The sequence below is a fragment of the Aquila chrysaetos genome, chromosome Z (genome assembly GCF_900496995.4).
Source record: "Aquila chrysaetos chrysaetos chromosome Z, bAquChr1.4, whole genome shotgun sequence".
Lineage (NCBI taxonomy): Eukaryota > Metazoa > Chordata > Aves > Accipitriformes > Accipitridae > Aquila > Aquila chrysaetos.
The window spans coordinates 20,888,746-20,909,646 of record NC_044030.1 but is presented as its reverse complement, the minus strand read 5'-3'; the positions used below and the strand labels follow the sequence as shown (position 1 = coordinate 20,909,646).

Below are 20,901 nucleotides of genomic sequence, written 5' to 3'. Positions count from 1 at the left end.
TATTCTCTGGCCTGATCCCCTTCCACCAAGGGTACATCTTCCTTGCTGCAGCATTTCCCCCTCGTTTCTGGGACCTGATATTCCTGAAGGTCAGTCTTGCTAGTAAAGACTAAGAAGAAGGCATTCAGTACCTCAGCCTTTTACATGCCCTGCAAAACCAGGTCCACTGCCTCATTGAGCAACTTGCTCACATATTCCCTAGTCCTTTTGTCACCTTTGTACTTACAGAAACACTTCTTGTTGTCTTTGATGTCCTTGGCCAGATTCACTTCCATTTGGGCTTTAGCTTTCCTAACTTCATCCCAGGATGCTCAGACAATGTTTTTGTATTCCTCCCAGGTTACTCATCCTTGCTTCAACCTTCTTTATGCTTCCTTTTTTTGTTTGAGTTTGGCTAGGAGCCTTTTATTATCCACACAAGCCTCCCATCTTTTACACTTCCTGTGGTGGAAATGAAGCATAGCATCTATTGTGCACTGCCAGCAATAACAAAGATTTCACACATTTCCTGAACTTTTCTATGCCAAAGTTTTGGGTCTCAAAACTTCTTCAGTTAATCCATTAGTTTTATTTTCCTTCATTTTAATGTATGACAAAATGGAGACTGGATAATTGGTTGATTTAAACACCATTACTACCTATATAATTAGACTAATATTTATGGAACTAATTTTTCAGTATTCACAGCAGGTTTCACTACCTAATTTAAAAAAAAGAGAAAAAGCATTATCCCCACAACTGACAAATTCAAGCAACTATTTTGCCAACAACATTAGACACATTATCAGTGTCATGATCTTTGGCCTTTGATACTTTCAAGAGTTGTCCCTAGGGAAATCATCTGCTGGAATGTTAATCTGTTGCTTCTCTGACCTTCTACACATGTACCACATTATTATTACAACCACATGCTTCCCTTTTCATGCTGTCATTCTGACAATGGGGCCAACGGGCAATCCATCTCCAGACCAGATAGTTGGAACAAAGTGGGTACCAGTAAATGAAATCAGTTTGGAAATGGATATTTCTAAAATCACAGTAAGACTTCTTTTCTGCAAGAGGCCCAGCTTTCTAATTATACACCATGCTAGGTAATAAGTGGGTGGCATGTATATAACAAAGGTTTAGAGATGATTCATGGAATGATCACAGTCCTGGCATTTGTTTCAAGCCTTTCACATCTTATTCTTAAAACACAAATTTCCCTCTGAACAGAATCCTGGCAGATTTATCACTTGAGTTTTCCTAGCCCACATTGTATCTCTTCCTTTTACCTGATGTTTGTTTCATCCCCCAAACTTAGCAGGACTGGCACCATCTTGATGTGCCTTAAAAAGAATAATAACAATAATAGTAACAATAGCAAGCTTTAGCCCAGGGATTGTTAGAAAATAAAGACTTGCTGACAATCAGAGGATGTTGGTTTTTATTTGTGCTTACAGTGAACAATATTCTCATCGAAGCCTCCTCATGATGACTCCATGTACAGAAGCATGCATTTCCCCTTTCAAAGGAAGCAGCAGAGGGAAAGGTATAGCTTGTCCTTCTTCCCCATCAACCTGCAAAGGAGGAGAGAGGGAATGAGGGGATATTCTTTCACCGCTTTGAAAGCCTCCTGTGAAAAGTGCTCTGTGCTGCTCCCCCCCAAAATTAGCTTGTTCCTTGAATTTCCTCTGTGCCCATGAATTGCTGCATCAGCCACTAATTAGGCTAGCTTAAGTGCGCTGAAGTAAAGCATGGCAATTGTTGCAAAAGATCTAAATATTTTAATCTGGTTTGATTTTTTAACCTCACTTCATTTGAGACATTAAATATTTTGATGCTAAATTGTCTGATAGAATTCTCTTTCAGAAGTCTTCCCAGATGCAACTCTAGCACAACAGTCTGAAAATACACTTGATAGCATAATTAAATTATAGAGTTTGTTTTAACTATGTGCACTCCAGTTTTGAGTTCTGGGTCCTCAAGCCTAAGGGACGTTTGGTCCTCAAAGTTGTTCAAACATTTCTGGTAACCAGCATGACATTTTTGTACTGCATATTTATGAGTAATCCTAGATTTAGACTACATTGAACGGGCTTGTTTTGGAACTGTCATTATACAGGAAAATGATAAAAATGAAGTTCATGTCTTGATTTCCTAAAGTGACACAAACATTAAAAATAACTCTTATGCATTTTTTTCCTCCAAAATAGAAGCTAAGATGTTTTCTAAGTCAAAACTAAAATAATCTTTTGAGGCCTTTTATTTTGAGATCACAGTGATGAAGAAAAAAGGCTTCTTAAGAAAAAGAGTGTAGGATTAAAGGGCAGCAGATGACAGAGTTCAAATTATATACCATGGGCAAGAAAAATGTGCTGCAGAAGAATGACAAGAATGCTGGGCTTTCGTCTTACTTTCAAAGGAAAACTTCAAATGAATGTACCTCTAATACATTTGAATGACATAATAAATTATTTAGGATGCAATTTTATGTTTTGGGGCCTGAACATGCAAACTGACATTTCAGCACTTTAGAAAATTTCTCTAATCTTCCTTTTAAGGAAAGTGATAAGAAACCTTGGTAAAGAGTCAAAGATGTATATCCGGTACAAAATGTGTGGCAAATCTCGAAACTAGACTTAATAATGTTTAGTCATCAATTAGAGGCGGGGGGGAAGTCCTTTGCCTGAGTTGGCCTGAAACTTTAAAATAGCCATATAAAAAGGATCCATTAAAAGAAGCCATATAAAAAGATTGTTTAAATGTTGTTCTGTGAACTTGATTCAAACCCCAGTAAGCATTTATTGTCTTTTTTCACTACTGATAACGTTAGAATTGCACACTGGACCCGGAAAATTATGATAAAGTAAAGTAACGAAAAAGTGGAAATTAAGTAGAAAGGGGTTCATATCAAAGCAAAATTTTTTTCAAATGTATTTGAGAAGAGAAGGTTTAAAAGCTCCTAGCAATGACAGGTAGAAATATTCATTAAAGCAGAAATTAAAACTAGAAATAAAGTTGCTCCTGCCCATAACCCCCTTTTTACCATGAAAGATGGGGAAATCCCCAACCAAAAAGCACAGAACAAACCAGGGAATCTTGCCCTGAAAACATTTAAATTATGGGGAGGAAAATTACTGACAAATTTGAGAAACTGAAGCAATTTGACATTTCAGAAAAGAACAGCGTTAAGCAGTGGCAACACTTGCAAGGAAACAGTATGTGCTGCATCCATAGAAACAGTGAGTGTTCACAGAAAATGGAAAATTATTAATCAGGGACTTCTTTTTGAAACTGGAACAAAGGGTGTTGTAGAAATTATAGATTCATAACCTAAATCTCTATGTTCTGAAGAAAACGGACTGAGAGCTTAATTAAGGATAAAACAGTACAAGACCAGGATAAAACTAATTCTGCAAGGTCAAATGAGCAGAGTTTAAAAGTGAAATCATGCCAGAGTCCTTCTGAGATCAGTTGTTTATGCTTTAAAGGAGTTGCTAGCAGTAACTGGGTGGACAGAATTTACTTAGATTTCCTTAAGGCATTTGAAAAGTACCTGAAAAATAGACCATTAAATAGTGTAAGAGCAGAGAAAGGGAAAATATAACAGTGTGGACTGAGAACTAGAGAAGGAAAGAAAGATATAATGAATGAGCCACATCGAACTTATGTCCCTTGCCGTAGATACTGCCATATCTCCTCAGTGTTAGACAATAAATACAAAGAAGCAAGGACAGGGTTACCTGCAAAGAGCAATATTGCCAAATATTCAAAGAATCGTAAATTGAGCCATGAGAAGTGTCATGTGTTTTTACAAGTCTTGATATCTTTAAAAATTACAAAATTTGTTTATTTAACTTCTGGTACTGGAGCCTTTAAAAATTCATCTTTCCAGGCCCTTGTCTGCATGTAGGGAAGCCAGAAACACGTTTCTAAGAGAACTGAAGGATGACTTTGTGAGCCAGATCACACAAGTCCAAGGTCTGAGGTTTTCAGAGGTGCTGGCCTCAAGAATGGATTTTCCTGGTGGCTGGACTCTGGGGTAGACGGCATGTACCAGTTTTGTTGCAGTTACACATGTGCAACTCCTCTGCTAGGGGACAGCTTCAGCCCCCATTGACCTCCTCCTGTGTCTCCACCTCCCCAATGACCTTCACACCCCACAACCAGGGGTGCATATGCTGGAAAACAGAAACATGTAACCAGAAGATGGAAAGGACCAGAAAGGGGGTACCATGGAGCATGAGAGGTGTTTGGAAAAGAGAATAGAGTAGTAAAAGGAAATCTGAATAACAGCTACTGTGACAGACACCAGAAAGCAATGTGCCCTGGAGACTGGCACAAGCCTCTCCCCAAAGACCAGTCCCTGGCAGGGCATAAGCTTGCTCTCAGCTCTGCTTAGCCCTTGCTCTCTTTGCTGGCACTACAGCAGAGTTATTCCTGGGCACTGGCAGAGTCTTGTGGAGTACAAAGCTTGTTTTTCCTCCCAGCTCTCCAGCAATGCCCTGAGGAAGGGAGGAATGTGTTCAGACGTGCTTCACTACAAGCAAATCAGAGGGTACACCTACATTAGGTAGGAAAGAGATGTCCTAAATCCCGCTACGTCACCACTGTTTTCACACGCTAGTTTGAAGGGAATCATGCCTAGACTGCTGCAGGACCAGACCTGCACCTGCTGCGCAGGACAGGTGCCCTCTCAGCCCAGGTAGTCCCCTTCCAGTTTCAGTATTAGAAACTTGCAGCTGAGGGAACCCATTTCACCCAAATGAAAAACTGATGGAGGGATTCAAATGCATTTACCACACATAATGGCCTGCTTCTTCTGCCTAGGAAGAAAACAACATGTTTCATTGCAAGAACCAACATATCCAGCCTCCCCTGCTTTGACCTGTCATATCCCTTGGGCAGCTCTTCCACTGTCCGTGGTTGTCTTGTTAACATGGAGCCTCTGCTTTGTCTCTGCTGCTGACTTTGTCCTGCCATGAGGAAGATGCTCCTAAAGAAGGGCACCAGCACTCAGCAAGCAGCTGCCAGATAGTCCCCAGTGTGTTACCCTCAAAAACCATACAACACCTTTCTAGTGGCTTTTCACTTTTCCTGTGATATCCCACAGCACAACTTTGCTGTTATTTCCATCTTGTGTTTGTGGTATTCCTGCTTAATTACTGGGATATTTATCCACTACAGTATAAAACCAAACTGCTGCAACTGTCAAACTGAAAGCAGTATATTTGCTCCCTGGTGCCTCTGCTGATCTACTCATTTCAGGACATTGGTTGCTTTAATATGACTGTGCAGGTTTTGTATTTCCACTGCACACATTTTGTTCTTGGAAGAACTGGCATTTATTTTTGCCCCTGAGAAAGGTCATAACTCATGAATCACAGGAATAATTAAGAGAAATTAAAGTATTTTTCCCATAGCACAGATGGTAAGGTCCCCAAACTGATTAAAGTATATTATCTATAAAAAATGACATTTCATAAAACATAATGCCTGAGAACTACTCATAAGGCTGGATTTTTTGCAATTATTTTTATTTGCAAGAGAATTATTTGTTAATATCTATTAAAATGTCATTTATATATACTTGTGGGAAGAGCCCTAAAAATATTTTTATTCCTTTAAGATTTGAGAAGTTTTATTTTCCAAGTTGCCTTTTTCTAGTATCAGAAGGCAAAAATGAAACATCGGGTACTAATGGTTTGAGATATAAATATGCTGGAATCAGAGGACATTTATGTCACATTTCAGAGTAAAGCTTTCAGACAGATATCGACATCAGGTCAAACAAAATACCAAAAGTGATTGTGTGGCACCCAGTCTTAAAACATACTTGTCAGAAGATAAGCAGCAAAAAACCTGATACCATATAAAATGCAGGTGAGATGAAAGCAAAAATATAGCAGCAACATTTCAGGAGGAAAAATCAGCAGAATAAGGAAAAACTAGTTCATCGTTTTCAGTATGTGCAATTGTGGGAATTATGCCATAATATCTGTTGCATTTATAATCAGTTCAACAAGATTATTCTTTGGCCCTGGTCCATAAAAATGAATGCAATTATTCACTGATTTGAAGTGAAACAAATGCTTAACAGCTTTGCTGGGACAAGCCTTTTAAGGCAAATCTTGATTTCAATGATACTAGCAAAATCTTTCCATTTTACTTCAAAAGTAAGGAACTTTGTTCTCCTGCTGGCAGTCATCTTTTGAGGCAGGTAAACTCTTTTTCAGGTGCTGATGTATTTTATTACTCTGTATCCCATATCTATGTTTTTATGTTGCTCTTTGCCTCCATCTGAGCCAACTGCCTTTTTATCTAATGGCTCCATCTCTGATCCAGGGCTTTTCTAGAGATACCAAAGCCTTTACTACACGGGATTTTTAAATGCATCTATTTAAACTTCTGAAAATCTGTATAGACATATTTTTTCTCAAGGATGGTTTACTTCAGTATAGTTTAAGCTAATGCCAAATACTGGCTTAAGCAAAATAAAAACTCGTACAAACAAATTGTCTTCCCCCTTCTTGAGGAAGATCTCTTTGAGCCACGTTCCTGCTAAGAGTGACAATATGTATCCTGTATTTTCATATCTCAAACTCATAGCTCATATAACCTACAAATCATTGAAGACACATTCCTTCAATTTAAGTCTTTGAAAAATCCAGTAAAATTAAAGGCTGAGAAAAGTAATAAGTTTAAAGGAGTTGGAAGTAAGTTTATCCTTGTACTGTCCACACATATCTTGCACTTCTAAGTAGCAGGTTGGGGGATCCGGTTTCTTTTTTTTTGTCTTGTTTTGGAGGGAAGGGTTGGTTGGGTTTCTTTTGAGGTTTTGGGAGGGGTTCAGGTGGGTTGTTTCGTTTTGGTTGGTTGGTTTTACATACCTCCAACTGTACACTAAATACATAAAAACACAGTCTTATTTCAAGGCATGCTACCACTGCTTCAGGTGGACTGAAAACAGATGTTAGCTACTCTGTGAGCATTAGTTAGGCCACAGACTGCAACAAATAAAGCATGTGCTCACTGAAGTCTGATTCAAGGAGAGTCAAAAGCATATCCAAGCTCAAGAGTGAGGGGAACTTATCTTTCATAAAATTATACAGGTTGGAAGAGACCTTTGCAGGACACTTTATCCAGCTTCCCAACCAAGGCAGGGCCAACAAACATCAAGGTGCTCAGGACTGTGACCAGTCAAGCTTTGAATTACTCCAGTGGTGGAAACTCCACAACATCTCTGGGCAACTTCATGGCATTTTTTCCTGACATCTCACTGGAATTTTCCTTGCTGTAACATATAACTGTTGCCTTCCATCCTACCACTGTATGTTTCTGAGAACAGTCTGGCTCTGTCTTATCTGCAGATTGCAGTGAGTTTGTTGAGGACAGCGATAAAAGTCTCCCATTAGACTTCTGCTCTCTGAATTTTATGCTGTGTGGAAGGAGTATCTATCAAAATGGCACAATCCATTTTAGGAAGAAATTGGGCAGGAATAAAATGGAAGAAAAGAAAAAAGTGCAGCAAGGAGGGATGGAGCAAAAGATAGGATGCACAAAGGAGAGAAACATCTTTATATCAGAAAACTAGGCAGCTGAGGAAGGGGCTGCAGAAAGGTGTACCCTTTGGTGGATACTCAGCAGCAGGCTGGCAGTCAACAGCAAATGGGAAAGCGCGCACAGCCTATGCCCTCTGTGTAGTACATGAACTACTTGCTGTTTCACAGGTGCTCGAGGGTTTGAGAGTCTTCTAGTGATGAGCATGTGTCAGTCACCCCTGGAAGACTTTAGTGTCCCACACATGGATTTGAGAACTTCTGTCCCCAGTGCATGTGAAAGTGTGTCAGCTTCTCCTGACAGGAAAAAAATTTGTGCTCTCAGAACCACTTACAGACCCAACAAAATCATGCTGCTGCTCCAAACCAAACTGATAATGCAGACACAACCTAAACAAGAATTAAGTATCCATGAAAAAATACAAGCTATGTATTCAACAAAATTTGAAACACGTCCATTAAATGCAAATGGCAAATAGATATCAATGACCCTATTCTACTTCATTCAACTTTTTTTGAGGTTAATGAAGCTGCAAGTGGGAACAAGACATAAGTATGCTTACTGATTCAACACCTATCCTGGAACTCATGCACAGACTGTTAGACCATACAGCTTCTTCACAGCCACTCTAACCCCTGTACATAGTCAACTGAGGAACACAACAAATCCAAACTATTTACAAGCTAACCTGGAGCTAGTGGGAAAAAAAATTCTAGCTGTTACTCCTAGCTCTATCCCTTTTAATGTCCTATCCAATGGCTGAAAAATAATGGGTTGGTTCTTTATGCATTCACCTAAGGAAAGGATATGCTGTGATAAAGTTAATTTTCCTAAGTGAAACACCTTTCATTCAAGAAACATACTATAAATACTGCAGGCATGGTCTCTAGCTCTGAGAAGTGAGACGTTTGCCATGTCAAAGAGTTTTATAGCCTTATAACTGTAAAACAGAGAGCTATTTTTTAAACGTGTTCTTCTGTAAATGCTGTTGTTTAAACTGTTAAATGATAATTGCTTCTAAGCAGATCAGATTCTTCATGACCAGTCCTCTGTATCAGTATAAAAACTCTTCTTACGGCATTTCAAAAGCACATACTCTTTCATTTGTGGGTTTAGATTTTCTTCAAAGGGAACCATCTTATTACCTTCCCTAAGTCAGAACCTTCTAAAAGTGTCTCACAAAAGTATTTGATAAAGATCTAAAGACAGAGGAAAGCCTTTGATATATAATGAAATAATTTTGAATCATCCTTCCGCATACAAGAGCAAGACAATGCATCTCTAAAGAAACATAATCTACTTGGCACATAGCATCAATGCAGAGGCTCTTTTTTCCATTTGCTGCTGAGCTAAAGTAATTGCAGTGAACTGGCATTAGTTCACCAAATCAATCACTGATTGCTAAAATAAAAATAATTGAGCTTCACTTTTTGAAAAGAAAAAGGGTACAAATATTTAAGCAAGAAACATTAATATGGCCAAAACTAAAAATGCTGTAACTAACAATAGGAACAGGATATCAATATGCCACTTGTGATCTGGGAAGGACTCATAAAAAATTCAGTTTACATGAAGATTTGTGTCCAATGGACTTTTTTAATGCTTGTTTTCATTGACTAGCAGATGGCTGACAGAAGACCTGAGGTAGAAATTTGAGGAACTGAGGTGCAGATCAGAGAGGAAGAATTTTTGCTCATTAAATGTGGCCTGGCAACACTAGTAGAACTGTATATTTAATGACACACCATGAACTCTCTAACAGTCCAAGCAGAGTGATAATTTAGGCACCCATATTCTTCCAGTCTTATAACGGGTACTGGTACCAGAAGCATTGCTTTGTTACAGAAATTTAAGACACATGTTTGTCATGAACATTTTCTACTTCCAGCTTCCTCATTTATATGTAGTTTTTTCTTGTGTTTCTGCTCACTTCCCCTCTCCCTCAATGTAATCCCCTATGATTAACCCAGTTACTGCACTACACTTTTTCTGGTACAATTTTATTCAGTAAAATACAGCATTTTTAAGCTAATTTTGTTATTTGAAACTTTGATTATTTTCACTGTTAGGATAGTCTGAAAATTGCACGGTGGTCACAAATCAACCTCCAATACAGAATACAGTACCAAATTTCAAGTAGTTTTCTGTGAGGTTTTCTGTGAGTGTCCATCTTTGCTAACTACCCTCTGCATCACTAGTTTGCCTCAGACTATACTTCCAGTGAATAGTTGAGTGCATCAAATTCAAACACATGCTGCTGCAGACACTGATGCCAATAAAACAAGAATGATAAAGTGCTCATGGAGACAGAAAGCATGAAGTTAAGTGCACAATCTAACCACATTCCTGTTGAATTGCAACAAATACCTGAAGACTACTTTTTCTGCTTTTTCAAGCTTGACTCTTGAATTTGTTCCCACCCTCTTCCCTGCCTCTTTCCCCCTCCCTTCCTCATTTTCCTCCAGTCTCTGCATTGCGCTCACCAGATACTCTGCTCTGTTCCATGTGTGATGCCAGCAGAACAACACTGATTAGAGACATTGATTATGGTGGATGGCAATGAGAATCCCAATGTAGCATCACTCCTAACCCCCACCAATGGGAGGAGAAAGACAGCCAAGCTGGAGGAAAAACAGCCAAATTTCCATGATTGCTGGTAACTTCACAAGCCTGAGGCAATACACTTATGCCTAAAAACCTCACTGTCTTGAAATTAGGTTATTTCTTCATGTTAAAATCTGTGCTGCCTCTGATCAGTTTAGACAGAATGAATGACAGAGAATGACAAAAATACCTTATAATTTTGAAAGTCCTCAGAAACTTGCTGCTAGAAACTAGTGAGCTGCAGCACCACCTTTTTTTTAGGGGAGCTTTAAGGACGCCTACATAGACGTGTAACCAGGACTGTATAGACTAAAGAACTCTCATGACACCAAACAATTGCTGGCTCAGGACTTTGCTAGTGAAGCTAAAGCAGAGTTTGTCTCTGCTAATGCAGCCTAGTTCATTCCCGTTACAGGGACTACTTTCCTTCCTTACCTGTGGAGAATAATTATTAATGAAGTTGCCCTTTGTACGATGAACTACTTTCAGTTTTTAGGTGTTTTTACCAGGATATCCTGGATAACACATCAAAACCCATTACAATCTGTCTTATCACTGTAAGACATTACAGAAGGGGTCAGTTACATGATCGATTTGCAATAGCATGATGAATTCCCTATCAGCTGTGCTAGTGTAATAAGCTGTATGTTGGCTCTTAGCCACTGCAAATGTGAGGTAATTTAAATCTCTTTTACTTAAGTTTAAGGAAAGGTTTTTTACCTTACTTTGCCAACAGCTAGAAGCAAGCATACAGCCACCTACTGCAGTTCAGCTAATATGCAGCAACTCGAGGTTGTGTTTGAAGTCATTAGAGAAGTTAATGAACATTCACAGGAAGGATGAATTTGCTTATCTGTCCATAGTCAAGAGTAGCATTTTATGCTAGTCCAGAAGATAGTGGTTCCTTCCCAGCTCTGCACTGAGGAGGGAAAAAGTCCTACTGCCCACATCCATTTAGTTGCAGGGATACAGCACCAAGACCCTTCATTCTTCCCCTTTCTCCAACTAACTCCAAGGAAGAAAGAAAGGATGGACTGCCTGTTGAGGTTTTGTTCCTGCCACCGAGCAGTAGGGAGGGAAAGGGAATAAAAGCATGACATAGTAGGTTACTATTTGCCCTGGAGATGTAGCTAAAACAAAGGAATCACTTTATAAAAAAAACTTGCTGGTTTTACAAACCAGCATCATATATAGGCCCTTATTTACATATTACGTTAGAAAATGAAGACTAGTTCAGTACTGAGACCAATGTTTCAATAGCAGAGTGCCCCAGTTCATCTTTTGTGTTTTTACTGCTTCTGGCTTCCTTCTCTTTTACATTTTGCTTCACTTCTATACACAAGAAGAACTCAGTTTATTGGTGATTCCACAGAAGGACAATTTTCTAACTAGTAGAAGTTTCCAACTCAGTTATGATGAAATTTCTGTTATTTACTAGAAGTTACTATGCATGCCATGCTGCTGCAGACTTCCTCTCTTGACCTTACCAGAATATTTCTCATCCTCTATTTTTAAGGATTAGGAAAACAAGAAAAAAAAAATTAAAAACAACCCCAAAAAACCCCCACCAAAAAACTAATAAACTTCAATAGTAGAGAGACTTATAAAGTATCATCCAAGTTATGCATTTTAAAAAAATGTCTTGCCTACTGCTTTCCCTCCAGCTCCTTCACTTTTCCATTAAAATCATCAAGGCCCTCACCACCTGGTTTCACAGACAATACAGAAGATGCAGCACAGGAATGAAGTAGAATCACAGAACAAAAATCAGCCTTTGGACAAAGGAAACTGATGATTCAGAAGTGGTCCAAGGCCACGCTGAACTTCAGCTACAGTACCCCAACCCCATTGTGAAGCATCCTTCAACTATTTCAGATGTCCATTTCACAAAGAAATTCATGAATTGCAAATAAACTCGTACTTAGAGATTAAACCTCCTGTTCACCAGAAGTCAGAGTTCTGGCAAACAAAGAACTTCTAGACAGGCAGGAGAAATCTAGATTCCTGCTGTTTTTCACCTCATTAGACTCTCTGTGGGTTTGTGCAGTTAGTTTAATATGTGTAAAGGGTGGGTATGGGGCTGTTCATGTTAGCCGACTTTTGCAATCCCTTCCCTTTTTGTGAAGAAAACTTCATCTGAAAGAGGAGAAAATGGAGGGATAAGAAGTAAAGAGGAATAGTGGGAAAGAGGAGAAATGGAGGAGAAACTAGGAAAGCCAAGTGAAGAAAGAAAAAGCTCCCACAATATGGTAATCAATAATCACCACAGCCTCCTGGAGAAAAACTGGCAAAGGACTGAGCTTCTGGATGTGTCGCACAGGAGTAGGAAGAGAAGGCTGGTAAAAAGTAGCTGAGAGAATAAAGCAAGGAGATAGTGTGCAAAGGAGAGTAACAGAGTATGTCCCCTAACTGCATGTCTCCAATCCCCTCACATAAAGAGATAACCGTCATTACTAGAGATAGGAAGCAAAAGCTCAAAGGGTAGGATATGTGGATGAAAAAATAAGAGAGTAGATTAAATAAGACATCTGGATATAAAAGATAAAGGAAGGACATAGAAAAGGCTGTAGGGAAGAAGGAGGCACAGGAAAGAGAATGTCAGCAATAGAAGAAAAAATAAAAAAGGTGGAAAAGAGACCAAGCAGGAAGGGACAGGGAAGGAGAGGGTGAGGTGAGCAACAGAACGAACAGGGAGGAGTAAAATCAAACTCAAAGTGACAGCCTCTTGGAAACTTTATAATAGGTCATTTATTCTAGTCATTTTCTGATCAAGCTCTAGGTCCCCACACTACACTGCTTTCAAGACAGTCATCTATGAATGGAGAAAAGAAGAGGAACCAAATTCTCCACAATGCTCAGGGAGCCCCAGGGCAGCAGTCTTGCAGCTTTAACAGCTATGCAGACTTTATGCCAGACTACATTGCCAACAAAGGATGCTGTGCTTTAAAACGTGTACACTTCTGACAAGGGAAGCCATATACTCCCTTACACACTGGGTGTCACTTACATACCAGGTATACCTTTCGAGACCACATCAGAGACCCTGGAGGGCCACTTCAGGATGCAAAGACTAGATGTCCATGCACAGCTCCCTTCTTGCAAATACAAATGTAGCAGCTTAAGTGCCTTTCACCCACAGGTAGGATTTGTCTATTAGCTAACTGAAGAGACAGATTGGGCTTGCTCCAAATCCACTGGGTCTTCTCAAAACCGAAAAAGCCCTATTTGTGTGGCATGCAAAAGTCCTCATGTCTCAAGCCCTCTGATCTAACTCTGCAGCTCTGTTACAGTCTCAGTCAGTAGAAAAGAGTATCATCTTTAATTTGAGCTTGCTGAGTTCTGAAACATTAAAGCCCTCTCTTTCTGTCACTTTCAAAATTCTCACCGCACTGTACTTTGTTACTGTGTGTCCGCAGTGTCCTTTAAAACGAGACTGATCAATCAGTTTACACCTGCTTTGTCCAGTGTTTGGATATCTCATTATCTTAATTTTTTTCCCTTGTCTGACCCTATATTTATTTTAGATTAGGACATCAGAAACACCCCCCCCCCCCCATCCCTGTCCACACACACACAATTTGCACTGTTTCAGGCAACTTTGATTTGTTTTCCCTTCCCCAAGGAGACAGTTAGTGTAAAGCAAGCTGTGATAATGTATATATGACTGACCACATACATTTACAAGAGTTACTCCTCAGATTGCTCCATTTCCACGCATAACCTCTGTGGTGGCTGTGGCATTGAATCATCTGATGATTTGTGAACCCACCACCACCATGGCCAACAGCCACAGCATTTTTGAGGACACTCACCAAAATGCCCTGGAGTTCCAAAAGTCTGCTTTGAAGTAGAGCAGTAGGAAGTTGCTTTAGTAAGTGGGAGATCAAAGAAACTATCCCCACAGCCAAAGTGAGCAAAAACTTATTTTTACTCTGGACCTTTTCATGAAGCATGACTGCTTTCCAAAATGCAAGAGCATGGGTAAACCCCTTCCATATTCCACCCACCATTTCTGCATGTCAGATCTTTAAAAGACCTCCAGTCAGTTTGTTTCTTATTTCAGTTTACCATCAGCCCTCATGTCACAAACTTCCCCTGGCATTTACTAGTTATTGGTCTTCTTCCCCACCTCTGCTCCAAGAGTCAGGGCATGACATTTTTCCTTTACACAGGGTGAAGTCAAACCTCATGTTGCATACAGCTACCATGCAACTCAGGCCATGTTATGGGACTTCTTTGTAGATTACTGCACTCTGTCTCCCACACCTTAAGGAAACTGAAATAAGTAAGCTAAGTGAAAGACAATAGGCTTTATATGTTTTGTTACTTCAGCCCATGACTAGATTCTTTCCTTAACTAAAACCTTCCTATTCTCCTCTGTTGTATCAGTCTTGGCAGAGGTAGAAATTTAATTTACATTCATTGTGCTGCTACCTGTACGACAGTTTCCATCTCCTGTCCTTCCTCCCTCCCTCCATATGTCTGATGTTCATACACAGGAGGAAGACAAGAGATGGAAACTCTTGGAAACTGGATGTTTTTGTCCTTGCAGCAGAGTTTATTTACTGCAGAAGGGAATTCATGCCCATGCTATGACCATTCCTGTTCTTAGATCAACATGTTGGCAAAAACATGTTGTCCTTGAAGATGAGGCTATGACCTGGGACAGAGCACCTGCAACAAGAGCATGTGGTTCTGCTCTTCTCACTGCTGTTCCTGCAGTGACACAGCCAGGGCTGACATCATAGAGAGGATGACTTTGGTACCCACAGGAAAATTCACCAGGGGAGACCAATGGTGAACAGAAATTGTATATAGCTGGCTATCTTAAGCAATCTTCCCGGGACTTTCTCACCTGCTCCAAGGTAGCTCCTTGCATTGTATTTTTAACAAGGTCAGCAGGATCACATCTTCAAAGGAAACATCAGTCCTATCTAGTCACAAAACACACAGCTGTTTATTGCTTGGTTTTACTGTCCAGGAAAGGCCCAGGACTGTTCACAGCTGGGGCCTGTGATGAAGAGGATAATATTAATTAACTCTTCACCCCAAGGAGTGTGAGTAGGCTCAATTAACTTGCACTTAAAAATGCTTTAAAACTCTCACATAAAAGTGACTGTGTCCTTCATTAGTTATTCCAAATCAGCTATTCCAATTTAATGAAATTCTTATTCTTATGTTTTTCTTGTATAAAAAAAGAGCATCTTGTGAAAAGGATCCTGTCATTTTTACATTCTCAAGAAAACTGATGAAGGCCTGTATGTCATAGGTGGTATAAGCCTAAAAAAAATAAAAATAAAATCAATGACGTATTAGAAAAAGACCAAAAATCTAGGAAGATATTATTGAATTAATCTAGAAAACCTGGAAGTCCTGATTAAGATTTAAAACCAAAGGTGTCAAGTACTTTAAAAACACTGGGTTTCATTTTGTTGGGGGTTTTTTTGCATGCTAATCTACTCAATAATTATGAAGCCAAGGAAAAACAGCAAAATAGCAGGGATTTTCTCATAGCATTGCATACCTAGATATAACAATCGATTCCCCAAAGACTTTTGGTGAAATTTTAAAAGGCATAAAAAATGTTTTATACTAACAATGAGAGAAACCAACTGTCATTTTACCAATATTCTCTTGCTAAACAAGATAATAAAGTAATAAAAGGATAACTCTCACTTCTACTGTGATGATCTTTAAAAGGCTGTATTGAATGATATGGTAACCTTTGTCCACAGGCTGGAAAAATAGCTGTCTCGCTCAGCTGGTGCAAAATCAGAAAACAAAGAATATGTACTGTTCACCTCCTTTAATTCACTTATTATCTCAACAGTTCCATAGTTCATTATATTAGTTAAATAGCCACCTATACTTAAATATTCTTTATATAACTAAAACATTGGAGATGATCACAATGACAGTGCACAGCATAAACACATTTCCAAACTTGCAGTGAAAATGGGACACTAATCCTCACTGATTTTGCTGCCTGGTTTTAAATACCTCCCTGGCAATGTAGGACTGTTTAGCTTGCTTCCCACCTATTACATGCAAATATAGACATATGCAGAGATGAATGCATTTTTCATTTTTAAGTGAAGAGGAGGGGATTCATGTGTGTTTTCCCATGCACTTCTTGTTCACAGGAAGCAGTAGCCTGTAGAGAACATCAAAGCAGTAAACCGATCACAGTGCTCCCACTGAACATTTAGCTTAGCTGCACCTTCAATAGCCTTCCAAAGGACTGAATTGAGGGAAAGAATTAGCTACAGAGATCAAATGTAGCAGGTATATCTTTGAAATCCCTTCACAGTCCAGTATTTTGTTTATGACCAAAGCCCCTGAGCTGAACGTGAAAGCCAGTTTCCATGGATATTTAAATGACACTTTTATCAGGCATATTAGAATGACACACTTTGATATTTTGAAGTCTTGCAAGGTCACCTCTCAGCCATCCCTGAATTCATTTCTGTCTAGCAATCAACGTTTCTTGTAAGGAACAAACAGTGTTTGTGGCTTGTCAGTGTGACCAAATTGCAAAAGAATTGAAAATGTGGAGTACCGAAGCAGAGAAGATTAACCACACCAGCAACCTGTCACAGAAAACCAAAACCCTTTGCTATCTGTTCTTTTCCTTGCCTCCTGCTCCCCCACACTGCTTTCTGCTCCCTATGCTGCAGGACAAGCCACAGGTAATTTTGTGCTATGAGCAGATACATCTGTAAACAGAAGCACAAGACCAAAGCACGGACTCTGCAAACATGTGCATCTACCTTTCCTACATTGAGGTCCCACTGAAATAAATAGGATTGCTCATTCAGCAAATCGGATGTATTTGAGGAATTGAGACTTGCATTGGTATGTGACATATTTTAAGGCAGCATCATTGCAAGGATCGAAAAATATATCTTAGGCCTTCAGTGCAAGTTTTCTGTCATCACATGCAAAAAAATAAAATAAAAAAAAATCAGCAATAGTAAAAACTGAAATAAAATTATTGGGAAGAATTAGGAGCAATGAAAATGCTTTTCAAAGTAATGCTTCAATTCTGAAATAGCTATTATAAACATTTGTGCTTGCTATGGCTTGCAGTTAAATTTTAAAAATAGCACTTAAATATGCATGTTAATAACATCCAGAAGGCATTTCTTTCAAGCCTGTTTGGGCTCTTGAAGGGTTTAATTTAACCACAGCATTCATTTATGTCTAGCAGTTAGAATTTTCTTTTAAGCTCAAAGGAGCCGAGAGTTGTAACTATGATCTAATTGGTAAGGAATGAAGAATGTTTTTCATGTTTTATAGACAGCATGAATCCTGATCATTTTACAGCGGTAAATTATAGAGTGCTCTGCTCACTGTGTATCCCTCTGGAAGTATGGGACTATATCTCATTAAACTATAAAAATAACTTGCAGAGTTCGGCACTCCTCGAAAGCTATCCTGCCAAGGTGTGTTATTTTTATATCACTAATGCACGTCAGCTAGTCAGTCCAGAGAAAGTTAGGTTCTTTACTGAAACTAAATTAATTTATAGCTATATCCACATGTCAGTAGGGATGCATGAGGAACCTAAACTTCTATAGAAAACAATAATTTATTATTGATTTTCAGCTCCTTTTTAAAAGCAGCTGCAATTCACTGGTTTCTTGGTTCTTTCCTCTCTGGTACAAATGATCTATACAATGCTAGCAACATGACAAAGCAGCTCCTGTGGGTAAGGCAAATGACATAAAAGTCAGATGTGCTTTATCTCTTTTTGGCTTAAGACAAATGGTCCATCATTGAAACATGAAAAAAAGATCAGAGGTGGGATGTTATGCTTTTTACATATTTAACTTTTTTTTTTAACATGTTTGTGATGAGGGAAAATATCTCCATTAAATGAATTATTTGCCTTTAAAATAAAACCTAGCATTTCACACATTTTTTAAAGCTATATAATTGTCATGTGATTGTATAGTCTAGCTGAATTTAACTCCAGTAAAGGCAGTACACCACAAATGACAGATTGTGGGTCCTTAATCCTGCTGTAATATCTTGGGTTTGTGTTAAAAAAAAAAAAAATCATCTGTTTGAAAGGCAGATGTTACAGAATTGCTACTGCAACTGCTGAAGTCTATGTTGCCAGCCCTTTAAAGAAAGGGTGGAGTGGTTTGGAAAAGAAAAAAGCAACTCAAGAGCCAAGGTAGGAATGAGCCCAGCACTAGGAATACTCTTCAAGGAGCACAGCAATAAGATAAGAGCAATAACCTTCTCTTTTCTGCCAAGAGCACAGTGATTAACCACAAACATCTCCTTTCATAGCAAAATAGCTTAGATAGTCAACTAAATGATTCCCATCTTAGGACTATACAGTAAATCATTCAACAATAGCTTTTGGGAGTGGAATAAGAAATAAAAATAATAATAATTTTAAAAACACAGGCTTCTTTGTGATTTTTTCTTTCTATGGAGGAAAAAACCTGACTCTGTTGTTAGAAAATTTGGCCCACATTATTTCTTCTGCACAATGTTTTGCTGCGAGTGCCACAGTACCTTCACTAGACAGCCTTAGGTCCAAACTCCTCTCCCCACGTTTGGCTGTCTTGGCCACCATCCTTCTTTAAACAGGATTTTCTCCTCAGAGAGCAAAGGGTCAGTTCCCCAAGAGAGGACGCCAGATAAATCACCACAGTCTGGTGTGTGAAACCCTTTGCATTTTGCTACTTCATGGTTATCAGCATGCACACCCTTCCTTGGAGCTGCAGGTTACAGCAGATATTGGTCCCTCCAGGGCTAATTCAACTCTCAAAGCTAAGGGACGTGCAAAACTTGCTCACCTTTCATCTCAAGGTCACCCACAGCTGACGATGAACACAGGGAAAGGTCACTTAGATATACCAAACAGGGGGCCAGATTCAAAATAAGTAATTGCCTTCTCAGGTGGTGAGTTTCCACACACAGGCTTCTGGACCAGATTTCCACACACATCCTTGCAAATAAATGAAAAGGAGCTGAGAAGAGTAAACAGAAAATGACAAAAACTTTCTCACCTACTGCAAATCCCATCTACCTTCAACACATCCAGAAAAGCAGAAATGGAAAAGTTCTGAAATGAAAAGCAAATAATGAGAAAATTATTACTTCACAGAAATATTTATACCCATAAGGAGCCAGACAAACATGGAAACAGAATCAGAGAGGATGCTGAATGACAAAGATTTATTAGGCGTAACAGAATATGGCTGGAGTGGTTGCATCCCAATTACGTTCATTAAATCTACATTTGGAAAGAATAGAAAAAGAGGCAGTAAAGTCTAACAGCCACCTCTCAAATTTTAGAGAGCTACTAGGACTACTGTGAGAGGTAAGTCTTCCTGGAAAAAACAAGGACTAGGGATAAAGATGCAATCACAGGCACATGTTGCTGTCGAAATGCATATGAGAACCAACAGCATCTGGGGCAACATGCAGGCTGCTCTTGCCTGCCAGACAGCATGCTACAGGGAAATTTTAACTACCTGCCCTACTAGATGAAATGGAAAACTGGCAATCAAACCCAGCTCTGCTTCTCTCTCCAATCTGGACTGTAACAGAGCACACAGAGATCTCAGTTCCTCATTTTCTTTTATTGGCAAAACAAAGACAACTCAGATTATCAAGCAAAAAAACCAGAAAAATTTACTAGTTGGGCAACAGAGGACGATGGGGAAACATGCTGAAAGAAGTTCCTAAATTAAATAGGGAACAACTTTGTAGTCCAGAAAGCTGGATTTTCACCAGTCACTGCACTACTCACCAGTAAGAGAAGCTGATCAGAAATGGGATCCTTTGTTCACATGAAGTTAGCAAAAAAATTAGTTCAAACTTCAATAATTTGCAGGATAGAGAGGGCGAATATCATTAGGAAATCTAGTCAAGCACAGTGCAGGGGTTCAAAAAGCCCGTACAGCATCTTATAGCTCAAACCCAAGTTAAAAAGCACAGCTTCCATGGGGTAGTGCTCAGAGAGCAGCTGACATACATACACTACACAGGCACAGACGTACATTTCCTAAAGACAGATTTCAGACTACTAACATAGTTTCTCTCATCACAGAGGTTGATGTCCTCTGCCTTTGTTGACACCTGCAAGATATACATCCTTAAAGTTGTAAAATTTTCTTTTTCTTGTTGTTGTTTATTATTCTCAACACAAATAATATTAATCCTAGTGCTTTAGTCTTTGGCAGTGCAGCACGTAAAGGCCTTGGCAAATAATCTCTCCCTCTTCCTGTAACCCTTTAAGTTGAAGATGCTTGCCTTAAACAGAATCTGATCTGTTTCTGAGGTGGTAAATGAGTGAAAAGTATCACTCAAATGAGAGAGCTGTGATGAGAACCACAATGTGAAACGTTGGATCCCAAATATATATAGATTTATAGGAGTGTCATTCAACCACGTATAAAAGTTATAGGTGACTGTAATTACCCAAAACACATAAATACCAACATGAGATAGGGGAAAGTATATATAAATTTAGAGAAACTTGATTAATATTGGCTCAGCATTACAAAGTGTAACCATCAAGTATGATCCAACATAATTATGGTTTGCAAAACTGTAATTTACTCAAATTTGAAAAGGCAATGACACACTATGTCATAAAAAATATACACATGCTGCCACTCAAATATTTTCAGTGTTGTAGCTCTTCAAGTATTTTGTATTTAATTTTGTTTAAGCCTGTGTATTTGTACTGTATCTGAAAATTCAGTATGAATGAGGCTGAAATAAGTC

The 20,901-nt window shown here is 39.0% G+C and overlaps 1 long non-coding RNA gene across 2 annotated transcripts; it reads right to left on the bottom strand.

The window, feature by feature from the left end:
- Window positions 1-1,409: 1,409 nt before the first annotated feature.
- Window positions 1,410-19,231, bottom strand: LOC115337358. Of its 2 annotated transcripts, none has more exons than XR_003922104.1 (3): window positions 19,176-19,231; window positions 15,002-15,157; window positions 1,410-1,559 (listed from the first exon to the last, which is right to left on the bottom strand). It is a non-coding gene; the product is annotated as an uncharacterized LOC115337358 (long non-coding RNA). The 2 variants fall into 2 exon arrangements; XR_003922103.2 differs by lacking the exon at window positions 19,176-19,231 and adding an exon at window positions 18,963-19,100.
- Window positions 19,232-20,901: the final 1,670 nt, after the last annotated feature.